This window comes from Capsicum annuum, chromosome 12 (assembly GCF_002878395.1).
Source record: "Capsicum annuum cultivar UCD-10X-F1 chromosome 12, UCD10Xv1.1, whole genome shotgun sequence".
NCBI classification, from domain to species: domain Eukaryota; kingdom Viridiplantae; phylum Streptophyta; class Magnoliopsida; order Solanales; family Solanaceae; genus Capsicum; species Capsicum annuum.
Window position 1 is genome coordinate 92,415,142 of NC_061122.1, and position 15,070 is coordinate 92,430,211.

Here is a 15,070-nt window from a genome sequence, read left to right on the forward strand (position 1 = left end):
GAAATACTCTATGTATCTCCTAAACACAACCAATTCCACCTCTTGGTGGAAGATTAAAATCAGTGGTTTGGGATGGGAGGGAGAGGCATTATCATTATCATTATCGACTTTCTCTGCCACTTTGTTGCTCAGCCTCGCCCATATTTCTCTCTTTCTTACTCTTGGGTGTGACCACTTTCACCTTGAGGGAGTGAAATGGGATGTCCATCTCTATCTTGGTGCCAGTATCCTCCTTATAATGACTTGATTCTGTGAACCTTTTCCTTTTTATATGTTTTGACCATTTTGCCATTCTTGTGATTTCTATGTGTTATTTCTAGGGTGTGGGGTTGGTTGGCATGGTTCTCGATGCAATCCAAAATGATTTGTTTATGTTTGTGATTTTTAGAGATAGGAAAGGCCTTATTGTTAACTTTGGTCAACATTTATTATTATATACGTTGGATAGCAAAATAGACTGCACCAACAGATCCAAAATGTCGGGTTTGGGCTAGTAGTATAGTTGGTTCAATTTTATGGCTTTTGGATCTCATTTCAACCCTTGGTTTAGGAATTTGTCAAATTGGGTTTCAAGGATTAATTTTATGAATGCAACCTTTTTTTTGAAAATATGATGTCACCATTGAGTATGTAATATTTAATTTAGACTGATTGCATATTTTGTTTGCCTTTACGAGGTTTCGAATGAATCTCGAAAGGTTGATCGACAACTTTGTAATTTGGCAAAGTTATTGATCCATCTGATGTAGCCATTGTAGTGGCCTAGGCACTGCTAAAACGGTAGCCGCTTTAGCTGCCTAGGAACTGGTTTAGCTAATCCTGTCTTTCAAGGCAACTACCGTTAAAGCGGATATTGACCGCTTTAGTTGTAGCTTCTTTAGTGGTAGGGGACCTCTTTAGTGGCCTCTCGCATATGGGATGAACCACTAAAGCAGTCAACCCGTGCTTAAGCGGTCATTTGACTGCTTTAACGATCATAGCTGTGTGGTTTACAAAACCTTTTTTGCGATTTTCTTCCACTTTTGAGACTTTGAGATTTGGGTAAAGAGATTTTTGAGCAATTTCTCTGATTTTCAAGCTTGGGTAAGCTCTAATTCGCTATTTTAATTATTTTACTTTGAATATATCACTTAAAACCCTTTTAAATCTCGATTCCAATTTGGAATTTGGGAATTTTTGGCTTAGAAGGCCTAAATGGTATTTCTTCAATTGAAACTTCATTTTTAACTCATTTTCATTTGGATTTTCTTCCATGGCTTCCTTTAATTATAGGTAAGATTTATTAAATAAAAGTTCCTCTCGAGCCTTAAGTGGTTTGGGATGCATGTTACGTCCAGGGCCAAGTTATTAGTCATGACAGTAACTCTCATCCAAAAGGCTTAACTTTATTTTTATAGTTTACGTGATATTGTCCACATACGATTTCATATTATATGATTTCTATTATACATTGTTTACAGAAAATCCTCATTTTAGTCTTTAATCTACTTTTGCTCTAACGAGAGTCAAACATATAGAATAAAGTACTTTACAAACAAGAAAGAAATTCAGAAATAGAGTGTGACTTTAGAATATTAGAATTGATATGATGATTGAAGATCCATTAATGAAGGACTTACAACCAAAGACATTAAAAGAACATGCTCAAAGAATTAGTCTTGATTTTATTAATAATTGATGCTTTTATGTTATTATAACACTCTAAGATCAATTATGTGTCTTTGATATACATAAATGAATTTCCTATTTTTCATATTTGTGTAGATATTATTGTTGTAAGAGATTGCGAAAAAAGTCTCAATGAGACATTGTTGCAAACTATAATGTTAAATATTTTATAACTTATTAACCTGCTATGATAAGTTTCTAATGCCATCGTATGTAGACGGGAGTATCCAGAACCAAAAGTATGTACAGACACCATAGCTCGCATTTGCTATTTTTCATCTTATAATATGTATGATGAATATTATAGAAGAAATTTATTTTATGCCTCATTAAATATTAATGCTATGTGGTCATTAGGTCAAGTAGGAAAACATAAGATTTATTATTTCAATTGTTCCCAATTAATGTAAAGTTCATAACTTAAATTTAATAAAGAATAGATCTCATCCATAAATTAATTATTTGATTGACGTGTCATATTAAGTCTTAACCTGAGTAAATTGGTTCTCTCTCCACCCTTAGGTTACCGCATATTTTCTATACAATTCCATTGTTGGGGATGTGATAATGTGAAGAGTAGAGACCAATTTGTAACTAAGCTTTGTCTCCCCTCTACAATAATTTCTTCTGCGTCATGTATATTTTTTATAATATTTCTCTATTAGATTATCGTGTTCAAGATTCTGACGTGCATTAAATTTAAGTATATAGTTCAAGAATTTTGATTTTTTACTACTAAACTTGATTTTTTTTACTATTTATTCCAATATTCAATAACATTTGTGCATTATTCTTACGCTAGACATTTTCAATTTTCAACTTTTACAGAGTCTTCTTTCTTTATTTTCATCGATGAGTAACTAGAGTAGTTATTGTCTGTTCGCATGTCATTTGTCATGATTTTCAGATATTTTATTTTTAATAGATGTGTATAAATATTACTCATCTATTAAATTAAAAATTGTTTACTAATAGTAAACGATGTTATTTGACTAAATTATACTTTATAATTTCTACTAGTTTAAGGATTTTGACGTTTAGCTACTAGGCTAGATTTTTTTATTCTTTTCAACAAACGAAAACAATTATGTGTTATTACTAGGCAAAACTGTTGTTGGTGCTTACTTTGTGCTGAAAAATAATCTAGATAATAGCTTTATCATCTATTGAATGGCAGCCAAAAATTTTGTGCAGAATTGTAGCCAGAAACACTTGATACTGCAGTGTAAATTTGTTGAAATGCAACTAAAAGAACACCTGAAATACAGTTTTCTCTCAATCGATCAATATTTTCTAGGATGGGAAAGTGGCGGGGCGTTTGGGTATTAAAAATTAGGTTTATTAGGTCGAGTTATAAGAATTAAATTGTGACCAGCCAAACAAGAATTAAATTGTGACCAATCAAATATGGAAAATTACCAAACATACTCTGTTATATTGGTATACATTGTCCTTGGAACGATCAAACTTACATTCTAGTAATACTTGTGAGTGTCTGGATTTAATAGAAATCTTTTTTAAGCATAAATGTTACAACATCATTCAATGGATAAAGTCGAGAGCAACGATAAAGTTGTGTTTGTGTGACCTATAGGCTATAAATTATGGCTTTAACCCTACTTTAGGATAAGTTGCATGTGTCACACCTCTTTAAGGTGTGACCCTCACCCCTCCGATATTGTGTGAATGTGGTATGCTTTGTGCACCTAACTCTGACTGTCCTCTTTTTTATTATTCAAAGGTTGCTCACATTGGTTGTCCTGAATTTTCTTGTGTATTTAGGATCTCTTTGTTTCCAAGCAGATGGAACATTTGATGGCAAATTTGACTAGTCAAAATTGCTACCTATCAAAATGTTATTTGAAGTTCTCAATGGAGTACTCTACCATCCACAGGACCAGGATCAGAAGTAACGGTGATTCATGAGTCAACCCAATGATCAGAAGAAGAAGAAGATTGAACCCGAATAGGTGAAATATCAAAGCCTAACTTCACTGAACAAATACTTAATCTTGTTAATCTTGTGGACCATTCTTCCGATGTCGAGCATATGGAATCCACAGCGGGTACGCTCCAGGCTGCAAGTGTGCTCCAGTCAAAGAATGCAGGCTCTAGGCCAATAATGAGATGTTGCAAGCTATGAGAAACATCCTGGCTCAATGGCTCGTAAAGATTAAACAAGAGCAAAATGAGTCACAAGGGAATGTTTCTTTAAAGGAGAACGAATGAGTCTATCTTTACTCGACGAATGATACCTTACAAGAAAGTGTGGCCTAACTAGAGGCTGATTTGGCATTGGTTCGTAAGCTGTGTGATAAGGATGAGATGGGTAGAGCGTGACTTAAGGTCGGGTTCAACACTTTGTGAGTGAGGCCTAACACTAAAAGATAAATATTCAAGTTGGACAAGAATTGGATGGCCCTAAATCCCTAGTGGACACCCTTCGTGAGATCTGAGACGTGTCTACTAAGGTTTGTAAAGCCAACTAATTCCTATCCAACTCGGTGCCATATATATCAGTGTTATGCTTTACCTGCAGCATATTGAAACCAGCCTCAAGTCACGCTCTGCCCATCTCATCCTTATCACGCAGCTCACGAACCAATGCCAAATAAGCCTCTAACTAGGCCACGTTTTCTTGCAAGGTATCATTGGTCAAGTAAAGATGAGTGCATTCTTTCTCCTTTAAAAAATCCTTCCTTTGCTACTCCTTTTGTTTTTGTTTAATCTCTATGAGCCACTAGGCTAAGATATTTCCCACGATCTGCAGCATCTCATTGTTGGCCTGGAGACCTATATCCTTTGACCAGATCTCACTTGCCTTAGCATGGAGTACACCAGCTTGATTTCATATGCTCAACATCGGCAAAATGGGCCATAAGATTGTGCATTTGGTCGGTGAATTTAGATTTGGATGTCACCTATTCGGGTTCAATATTCTTCTTCTGATTGGGCTGATTTATGGACCATAGTTACTTCTGATTCTAACAAAGAAAATCTACTTCGATAATACTTGAATTGAGCTGAAGGTATATTAATTGAGTTGAAGGTATATCAGAAACAATCTCTTCCCTTACACTCTACCACACCCCATTTTTACCAAAAGAATTGATTTTAGGTTTGAAAAGAAATTTTATTATTAAATGACAAAATATAAAGTTTGTTTCGAAAAGAATTCTTTTATATTTAAACTCAGAGTCTCCACGTGGCATAAATCGAGTGAGCCAAGTCACCCTTTGGAAATTCTTTTTCAAAATGATTTGACTCTTTAATACACTGATCCACGAACAGAGATTCTTATTAAGGAATTCTGTTGACCGAGGGGAAGGTGTTAGGCACCCCTCAATCCCATGGTTCGACCAAGGTCATTTTGTGGAGTATATCGGCTATTACGGCACTATGGAATACATAAACCAAACAAAACACATAACAAGAAAACAAAAACCAAAACAATCAAAAATCCAAAAATAGTGTCCAGTCCAATTTATTACAAACCAAAATAAAAATGCCAAAATAAAACCTAAACTATTCTAATTGTCCTAACTATGCTTTAGCCGATGCCTCGGGCCTTGATCACGAGCCTCTTTTATGTACAGGATACTTCGGGGCATTCTCCTGTGAATAAGTACAATGTGATCTCGGGGCATTCCCGACAAATGAATACATTTGATGAAATATGATAAAAGTGGAGAAATCACTCAACACATACATTTACACATTCAATGATATAGAATCCTAAGAGTTGCCTACACCAAAACCTAAAATTTGTCTGTCGATTTTGACCTAAAACATGGCACTATCTGATTTGTCAAATTAACATCCATTTTAAATCAAAGCACAATCAAAAATCAACTATTCACTTAATCAACTTTCAATTCCAATCCCAACTTATTTGTTTTAACAATGAAGCATTCGATTATTCAAATATAAATTTATTCAACAGAAACAAACCAACTAACAAAAATTAGTCAAATAATCATCGGTAAATTATCAAGCATCGCAATCATGTAAATTAAACAGAAATAAAATTAATAGAGAATAGAAGAAATGGACCTTCCAAATCAAATTCATTGCTTATTCTCATAAAAGACCAGAGTATCGCGGCCAACGAAACCTCAACCCGAATTGAACCTCAATGTCGAACTCATTCGCTCAACATAAATTTTCCAGTGGTGGTATTCGCCGGAATCAAACTCAAACGACCAATTTTAATAGTTTTATTTTTGGATCTGGACTTCTCCGATAGATTTCCAATATTTTTTGGAAAAGAAAATGGTTGCCAAAACAGTACCAGTGGTGAGAGGCCACCGGTTTTTTCCTCTCTCTCGCTGGTGTGCTCTTTTTGGTAAGATTCGAACTGAAAACAAGGAAGAGAGTGACTTTTTGGCATGAGTTTGATCGGAATGGAGGTTATTTCACCGTTCTCTCCTCGCCAGAGCTCCGACGAGCTTGGCAATGACAAAAAAATAGAAAAAAAACTGGTAGCAGTGATGTTTTTCAGAAAAGATTGTCTGTCACTGATTTTATCCATTTTTTCTCTCTTGCGTTTGACTTTCTCTCCGACTCCGATCTCACCTCTCCTTCTCTACTTTTTCACTCTCTGTAGTTTTTTATCTTTCTCCTCTTTGGTTCATGGCTTTATCATGAAGCCATTACTATTTCTTTCTCCCCTCTTTTTCTATTCTCTCAATCCCTCTCTCGATCTCTCTCTCATTTGTTCACTCCATTCTCACTATCTCTTTTTTCACTTCTATTTTCTTCCTAATTTTCAACTTATATTCTTGCATCTCTATGTGTAGTGTTTTTGTGTTATATTTGTGGGAGTTCAGAGAGTTATTGTGAGTGTGTAGTGTGTAGTGGAATTGTTAGGAAGTGTGTTGAGTGTGTTAGTTAGTGGGTAGGATTAGGTGGGGGTAGGGGATAGGTGGGGTAAATGGGTAAAATTGACTTTTGGGAGGGATAAAATTACCTGTTATGACCCTCTTTGGATGTAAACACAAAGTGTTTTCAGACAAAGAAGAAGACGACAAGACAAAATTTGACCCAACCATTATTCAAAAGGAAAGAACAGAAGGACGAAGTGTAATGAGTATTGATTTTGGACATCCTACCTATTCCAAGTTGTATGGGAATCAGGCCACATGTAGTTCTAGGGTTGGAAAAAAGAGACTATACCAAGTTGGATAAATAAGTGAGGTCTTGTTGAGGTTTCGGTCTGCGTCTCTGTTATTACATCAAAATGAAATTACAAGTAAAAAAGATAATTGACATTACAAAAGTCCTATCTATGCAGCTTCTCTCGACTCTTGACTTGAGTCTTTAATGCTTTCAAAAGTGATAAAAGACCTAATCTTCTTTAGATTGAACTTGAGAATAATTCTCTCCCTACAAAATTTGGTGTTGGAGATGAACTCAAAAACTGACCATTTTCTATCGGAGGTACTTCTGAATTTGAACCTGAATGCGAAAATCTTCACCCTATTCTCCAGGTGAGCTCCTAACTTACAATATTTTCACCTTGTAGCTTGGCTTTTAATTTCTTTACCTTGTTTCTTGACTTTTAATTTCTTCATTCTGTTCTCCAGGCAGACTCTTAACTTGCTATTTCTTCAATTTGTTGACTTTCAATTTGTTCACCCAATTCTTCAGGCGAGCTTTTGACTTTCAATTTCATCACCTTATTCTCAAGTCGGGCTCCTGACTTTCAATCTCATCATTCTGTTCTTCAAGCGGGCTCCTGACTTTCAATTTCATCACCCTATTCTCCAGGCAGGCTCCTGACTTTCAGTTTCTTCACCCTATTCTTCAAGTGGGCTCCTAATATTCAATTTCATCACTCTACTCTCCATGCGGGCTCTTGACTTTCAATTTTTTCACCCTATTCTCCAAGGGGACTCATGACTTTCAATTTCTTTACCCTATTATCTAGACGGGCTCCTGACTTTTAATTTCTTCACCCTATTCTTCAGGCGGGCTCCTGACTTTTAATTTCCTCACCCCATTCTTCAGATGACCTCTTTACTTTCATCTTCATCACCTTATTCTCCAGGCAGGCTCCTGACTTTCAATTTCTTTACCCTATTCTTCAAGCAGGTTTCTGAATTTCAGTTTCATCACCCTATTCTTCAAGCGGACTTCTGACTATCAATTTCTTCACCCTATTCTCCAGGCGGGATCCTAACTTTTAATTTCTTCACCTATTCTTCAGGCGAGCTCCCGACTTTCAATTTTTTTACCTTAATCTCCAGGCGAGCTCCTGACTTTTAATTTCTTCACCTTATTCTTCAGGTAGGCTCCTGACTTTCAATTTCTTCACCCTACCCTTCAAGCGGGCTCCTAAATTTCAATTTCATCACCCTATTCTCCAGGAAGGCTCCTGACTTTCAATTTTATCACCCTATTCTCTAGGCGGGTTCCTGAAAGCAAAATCAAAACTAAAACAAAAATTATCCCAAATAAAGATTATGATAAAGAAATATTCCATTTTCAAGAAAAGTAAAATCTCATTTTTCTAGGAGGATCCTAAAGTGAAGTTCCAAATAACATGAATTTAACTTTTTTGGCCCAGTTAATCATCAAAAAACTTTTGCGGGTGTCAAACCCAATCATAACTACTTGCAAAGATGCATAATCCAAAAGCTAATCAAGACTTTGATCAATAAATTCACCTCTTGAGGATAAAATTGAATGACCAAGACGAACAAGTCCATCTCTTAAGATTAAAAGTGAGAGATTCTAACTAAAAAGAGCTTCTCTAGGATTAAAACCTCAAATTAGGAAGTGGACCTCCTAGCTAGGAGAAATGAAAGACCCAAGTTAGAGAGTGAGTATCTTAAGGTATAAAATGATGATTTTTGCTATAATTGTGATTACCAAACCTATACAGCAACGTTGCCTTTTGCATTTGCAGAAACGGGAAATTGCACCTTTGAATATTTGCACTTTGAAGCCTTTGATTTGAAGGTAGCAAGTGACCTGTTTTATACAAAGAAAACTTGTGAGTTTTAAAATAGGGTGGTTGGCTTGCGTCTTTGACTTTTGAGGCGATCGCTCTTGCCGCTGTCCCATTTAATTTTGCTTCCAATTAATGACATATGTCATTGTCTTGCTGCACCATTGATCCAAACTCAGGTTATTAAGATTGACTCATGAAACCTAGTATCTCCATTTGCAATGTTTCTTAGATAAACCCCTTGAACCTTGGTATTTTCCTGATTCTCCAAACTCGTTTTCTAACAAAATTTTTTGCTTGACTTATTTCGGCTTACAATCATATTTCTTTCATGTGCTGACCTTTTGCCTTACTTTGTGCAATTGAAGAAGTTGATAGAAAATTCTGAAATCCTTTCTCGTTTGTTTTAACATGGACTTGACTCAAAGACATGAGAAAAATAATTTTTTGTTCGAATGACAGACTCAAAAGGACGAAAAATAAAAATATAGAGAAGAAAGAAAAGACAATGTTTGTTCCTTTTTGAAAATAAAGAAAAGAAAAATTTATCTAAAAATGACAATCAATTCTAATGATTATGCCATGCATTTTTGGATTAAGTTGTTTGATCTTTTCATATACACTTTCCACCAATTGTTATTGAGTTAATGGCCCTGAAACTGAGTTTCTTCTTCAGGTCAATTGTATTTATAGACCACATTTGGCTAGTGACATATTGAAGGGTTTTCTCAACAAGTTTCTCATTTTTCTTTCTCTCAGCTCACTATTGTCTTGTGGTGTCCCGTGAGGGTTTTCACCAATGAGACTCTATAAGACTTTCTCATTTTTATTTCTCTTAACTCACAGTCATCTTACGGTGTCCATAGGGATTTTCACCAATAAGACTCTCTAATTTTTATCTCTCTCAACTTATCATTGCCTTACAGTGCTCGTGAAGGTTTTCACCGATAAGACTCTCTCATTTTTATTTCTCTCTTGATTCCTTATACTGAAGAAGACAAGTAGTTCCTAAAATGCATCATTATACGCATTGCATGCTTAGTCTTATCATTCTCAAAGATTAATGTGAAGGTCTATCTTATGTTGTAACTTGACATTTGGATAAGGTTAGAAAAAAAAGGTGGTATGAGGCCCAAACAACACTTAAGTGGGGTAGGACTTACAGCTTTCAGAATCGACTCAAACAATGAACATTAACTCATGTCCCAATTTCTTTTGACTAGGTAACTCTAAATTGTTTATTTGGTTAGACCAAACCCAAAGTAGGGCTTCCTACATATCTCACTCCCAAAAGAGGAGAATCAGGTCAAACGTAATTCCGATAACTTGTTCTTTTGCTTGATTGTGATTTCTTTTTTCTTTATCGACTCTTTTTTTCTTTTGGGCCTTTTCTAACTCTATTTTTCCTGTCACTTTTCTCTTTTCTTTTTTTTTGACACATTTTTTTCTTCTTTCCTTTTTTTTTTGAAACTTTTCTGACTCTATTTGTTACTCAACACTTTTTCTTAAACTTTGTTGACTCTATCTTGATTCAAAATGAGGGGTATAAAAAAATAGAACTAAAGTTTAAACGGGGTAAACAAAGGATGACACGATGTTTGGATATCAGAATGAAATGTCTTCGTCATATCAATCTTTAAAAATGCAAGTAAGCAGCATGCAATATGAAAGTGAGAGATGAATGACATTTTTTACAGCACTAACATGACCTGAACATGTGTGTCACTACTTCTGCACTTGTCCAACATACAACTCCACCTTTGTTGTACATTCCTCACATCAAATGACCCTTGCTTTCGTGGAGCTGATTTTCTTTGCTTCTCTTGATATTGATCGTGCATCCACTGTTTGACCTTATTGAGATATGCCCTTCAATCGATGATCAAGTTATTCTTGTGATTTTCAAAATAATTGCCTTAAATTTTAAAGAAGGCTTCAACATGGTCACCAAATGTCTCAACACTCTACCTATTTTCTCAAATGCTTTTTTTCAACTTTAGCCCTCTAATTCAAGGTTTCATGATTAAACTGAACTTTAAGATCTGACTAAAAATTTTGTAAGCATGCCATAACACTAGAACTAACATAAAATGTATTATATGAAGAAGACAAACAAACAACTTAAAATAAGACAAAACAATAAGGGACACCCTATTTCATTGAAAGAAAACATAGAAAGGTTTGAACGAAGACAACAAAGCAACAAAATAAGATAGATTCCAAACTACAACCATGAAATAATTTGAAAAACAGAAAGAAAAATAAAACAAAGTACCAACAGTCCTTCCAAGTAAGAAAATGAGTGACTTTCGAATTGCTGAGCTTATATTTCAGCCATTGATTTGTACATCATCATGACTAGATCTTCCACCACTATCCAACACATTTCTTTCAACAAATAAGTTTTGGATCCCCATGCTTAATTCATTGCTTTCCACATATTTTGCATTACTGTGTGTTAGTGAAAGATTTTGTGTGACCTTTGTAGTGTCAATATTTCTCACTATGATCAATTTTTTTATGAATCATCCTTTCTCTTTCTCTTTATAAAGCACGACAATCTTTAATACTTTGATACAGGCTCTCTCGTAGAGTAGGGAGGCTTAATCGGTGGATGAATACCAAAAATAGGAGTTTCAGGTGGGGGCTGTGCTGCAAAAAACGTGAACAGCAGGTGAAGTCAATGATGTGGTATTTTTGCATTGAGGAGTTAGGAAATGAATATTGAAAAAGATGGGATAGTATTGTCCCGGAGTAAACCCTGGAACATATTGTGGCGTGTCAACAGAAAAGAAAAATTGTGCATGTGACACTAGAGGTAAGCTCGAAGGATTTTCTGGATTATCCATGGGAAATGGGGGGGAGGCAACCCGTTAGTCCACGCTCGACATATCATTTGGCGCCTTAATTTCAAAATCACTTCATTAGGTCCTAAATTCTCACTCTCCAAACTCCTTGTCTAATCAGTGATAACAAACTCAATATCCTTATTGGCCATAGCAAACTTCCTTTGGTACTTGGTTTAATATAAAGGACCAGCCAGAATGCCACAAACCAACAACCTTAAACTAACTGAATAAAAAATAACAAAGGTGTTAGAATGCAACACTTCTTCAAAACTTTTTTTTTAAAGAATCACCGAACCCTAAAAGAGCGTCTACGTATCTCATTCTCGTGTGCGTACTTCGTAAAGCTTGGCCAAAAATGGCCAATCAAGCTCTTTTTCTTTTTTCTTTTTTTCTTTTTTTTTGATGAAATTTTAGTAGAGAAGGAAATTTTTTTGAATTTTCAATTTTAAATCCTCTATGCAAAATGAAACCTATGATTACCAAAAAAAAAAAATTTTGTATTTTTCATATGGAGAAATGCAAGGCTTAACTAATCTATTACCAAATGATTTTTCAAAAGATATTCACACAATCTTCTCAAATTTTGTTTTTGAATTTCATTCAAAAATGAAACCTAAAGTTATCGAAGGAAATTTTTTTATATTTTTCAGATGAAGCGACACGAGCAAACAACTACTCTAAAATGAAGAAAAAAATTCTTTTATTATTTTCAAAAGATACTGGCAAAAAATATTTTTGAATTTTCAATTTTGAATTTTTTTCCAAAATCAAACCTAAGACTACTAAAAAATCTTTCTGTATTTTTTCAAAGACGTATATGAAACACCCACATCTCAATAAAAGAGGAAGAAATTTTTTTTGAATTTTTAAGTAAGATTCTTGAACCCACAAAGATGCAACAACTAGCACGTAAGGATGCTTTAGATATGAGTCTCCTACAAATGACCAAGTGGGTCCCGCTAGATCTCAATATGATACAGATAAGCATGACCTAAAGATTGACCTAGGTTGGGGTCCACTAACAAGTCTGTTCGAGGAAGCATATAGTCGATAGTGGCTGCAAGAGATTTTCACCCACTCCATACACCCGTAGACTCCCCTCGTGTACACACGTGTATATGAGATTTGTTGCGGAAAAAATGACCCGGGGTGATGCACATGACGACAGATATAAAGCAGTAACAAATAAAGAAAAACTGTAAACAAAGAGCATGTAGGTATCCAGTAATGATAAAACAATAACACAAACAAAATATTTATACACTTAGAGTGCCAAATTAAGCAGACACAACTCAAAAATAAGCTCGAATTCTAAAAAAAAATCCCCAGCGGGATCGTTAGAGCTGTCACACTATTTTTTTACCAAAAGAAATTGATTTTAGGTTTGAAAAGAATTTTTATTGTTAAGTAACAAAAAATAAAGTTTATTTCAAAAAGGACTCTTTTATATTTAAACTCAGAGTCATCACTTGTCATAAATCGGGTGTGCGAAGTTACCTTTTAAAAATCCTTTTTCAAAATGATTTGACTCTTTAAAACTAATCCATAAACAGAGATTTTGGTTAAGAAATTCTATCGACCGAGGAGAAGTGTTATACCCCTCGATCCCGTGGCTCAACCACAATCGCTTCGTGTGGAGTATATCGAATGGTACGACACTATGGAATGTATAAACTAAACAAAACACGCAACAAGAAAACAAACAACCAAAACAATCAAAAAATCAAAAATAGTGTCCAGTCCAATTTATTACAAACCAAAATAAAAATGCCGAAATAAAACCTAAACTATTCTAATTGTCCTAGCTATGCTTTACCCGATGCCTCAGGTCTTGATCACGAGCCTTCTTTGTGTACAGGATACATCGAGGCATTTTTTGACAGTGAATAAGTACAATGTGACATCCCAACAAATGAATACATTTGATGAAATATCATAAAAGTGGAGAAATCACTCAACACACATTTAGACATTCGATGATGTAAAATTCTACGAGTTGCCTACTCGAAAATCTAAAATTTTCCTATCGATTTCAGCCTAAAACATAACACTATCAATTTTTTCAAAATTAATATCCATTTCAAATCACTTCACAATCAAAAATCAACTATTCATTTTATCAACTTTCAATTTCCATCCCAACTTATTCATTTTAACAGTGAAGCATTCGATTATTCAAATCTAAATTCATTCGACAGAAATAAACCAACTAAGAAAAATCAGTCAAACAATCATGGGTAAATAATCAAGCATCGCAATCTTGTAAATTACATAGAAATAAAAATAAATAGACAGTAGAAGAAATGGATCCAAATTCATTGATTATTCTCACGAAAGACCGAAGTATCGCGGCCAACGGAACCTCAACCCAAATTGAACCTCAATGTCGAACTCATTCGCTCAACATGAATTTTCCATTGGTGGTATTCGCCGGAATCAAACTCAAACGACCAATTTTAATAGTTTTGTTTCCGGATCTGGACTTCTCCAATATATTTCCAACATTTTTTGGAAAAGGAAATGGTTGCCAAAATAGTACCAGTGGCGAGAGGCAACCAGTTTTTTCGTCTCTCTCGCTGGTGTGCTCTTTTTGGTAAGATTCGAACTGAAAACAAGGAAGAGAGTGACTTTTTGGCATGAGTTTGGTCGAAATGGAGGTTATTTCACCGTTCTCTCCTGGCCGGAGCTCCGACGAGCTTGGCAATGACAAAAAAATAGAAAAAAACTGGTGGCAGTGACATTTTTTGGTGAAACCTCGCGGGAAAAGACTGTTTCTTACTGATTTTAATAGTGGTGGTATTCGCCGGAATCAAACTCAAACGACCAGTTTTAACAGTTTTGTTGTCAGATTTGGACTTCTCCGACAAATTTCCAACATTTTTTGGGGAACGAAATGACTGTTGGAACATTACCAGTAACGAGAGGCCATCGATTTTTGCCTCTGTCTCGTCGGTGTGCTCTTTCTGGTGAGGTTCGAACTGAAAACAAGGACGAGAGTGACTGTTTGGCGCGAGTTTGGTCAGAATGGAGTTGATTTCACCGTTCTCTCCTAGCTGGAACTCCAACGAGCTCGACAGTGACAAAAAAGCAGAAAAAAAACTGGTGGCAATGATATTTTCCGGTGAAACCTCGCCGGAAAAGACTGTTTCTCGCCGATTTTCTCCTTTTTTTCTCTCTTGCGTTTAACTCTCTCCGACTCCAATCTCACTTCTTTCTCTCTGGTTTTTCCTCTGTAGTTTTTGCTCTTTCTCCTCTTTGGTTCATGGCTTTACCATGAAGCCATTGATGTTCCTTTCTCCCCTCTTTTTCTATTCTCTCAATCCCTCTCTCGATCTCTCTCTCGTTTGTTCGCTCCATTCTCACCATCTCTTTTTTCACTTCTGTTTTCTTCCTAATTTTCCACTTGTGTTCTTGCGTCTGTGTGTGTAGTGTTTTTGTGTTGTATTTGTGAGAGTTCGGAGAGTTCTTGTGTGTGATGCGTATTTGTGGAATTGTCAGGAAGTGTGTGGAGTGTGTCAGTTAGTGGGTAGGATTAGGTGGGGTAGGGGATAGATGGGGTATATGGGTAAAGTTGACTTTTGAGAGGGACAAGTGTCTACAA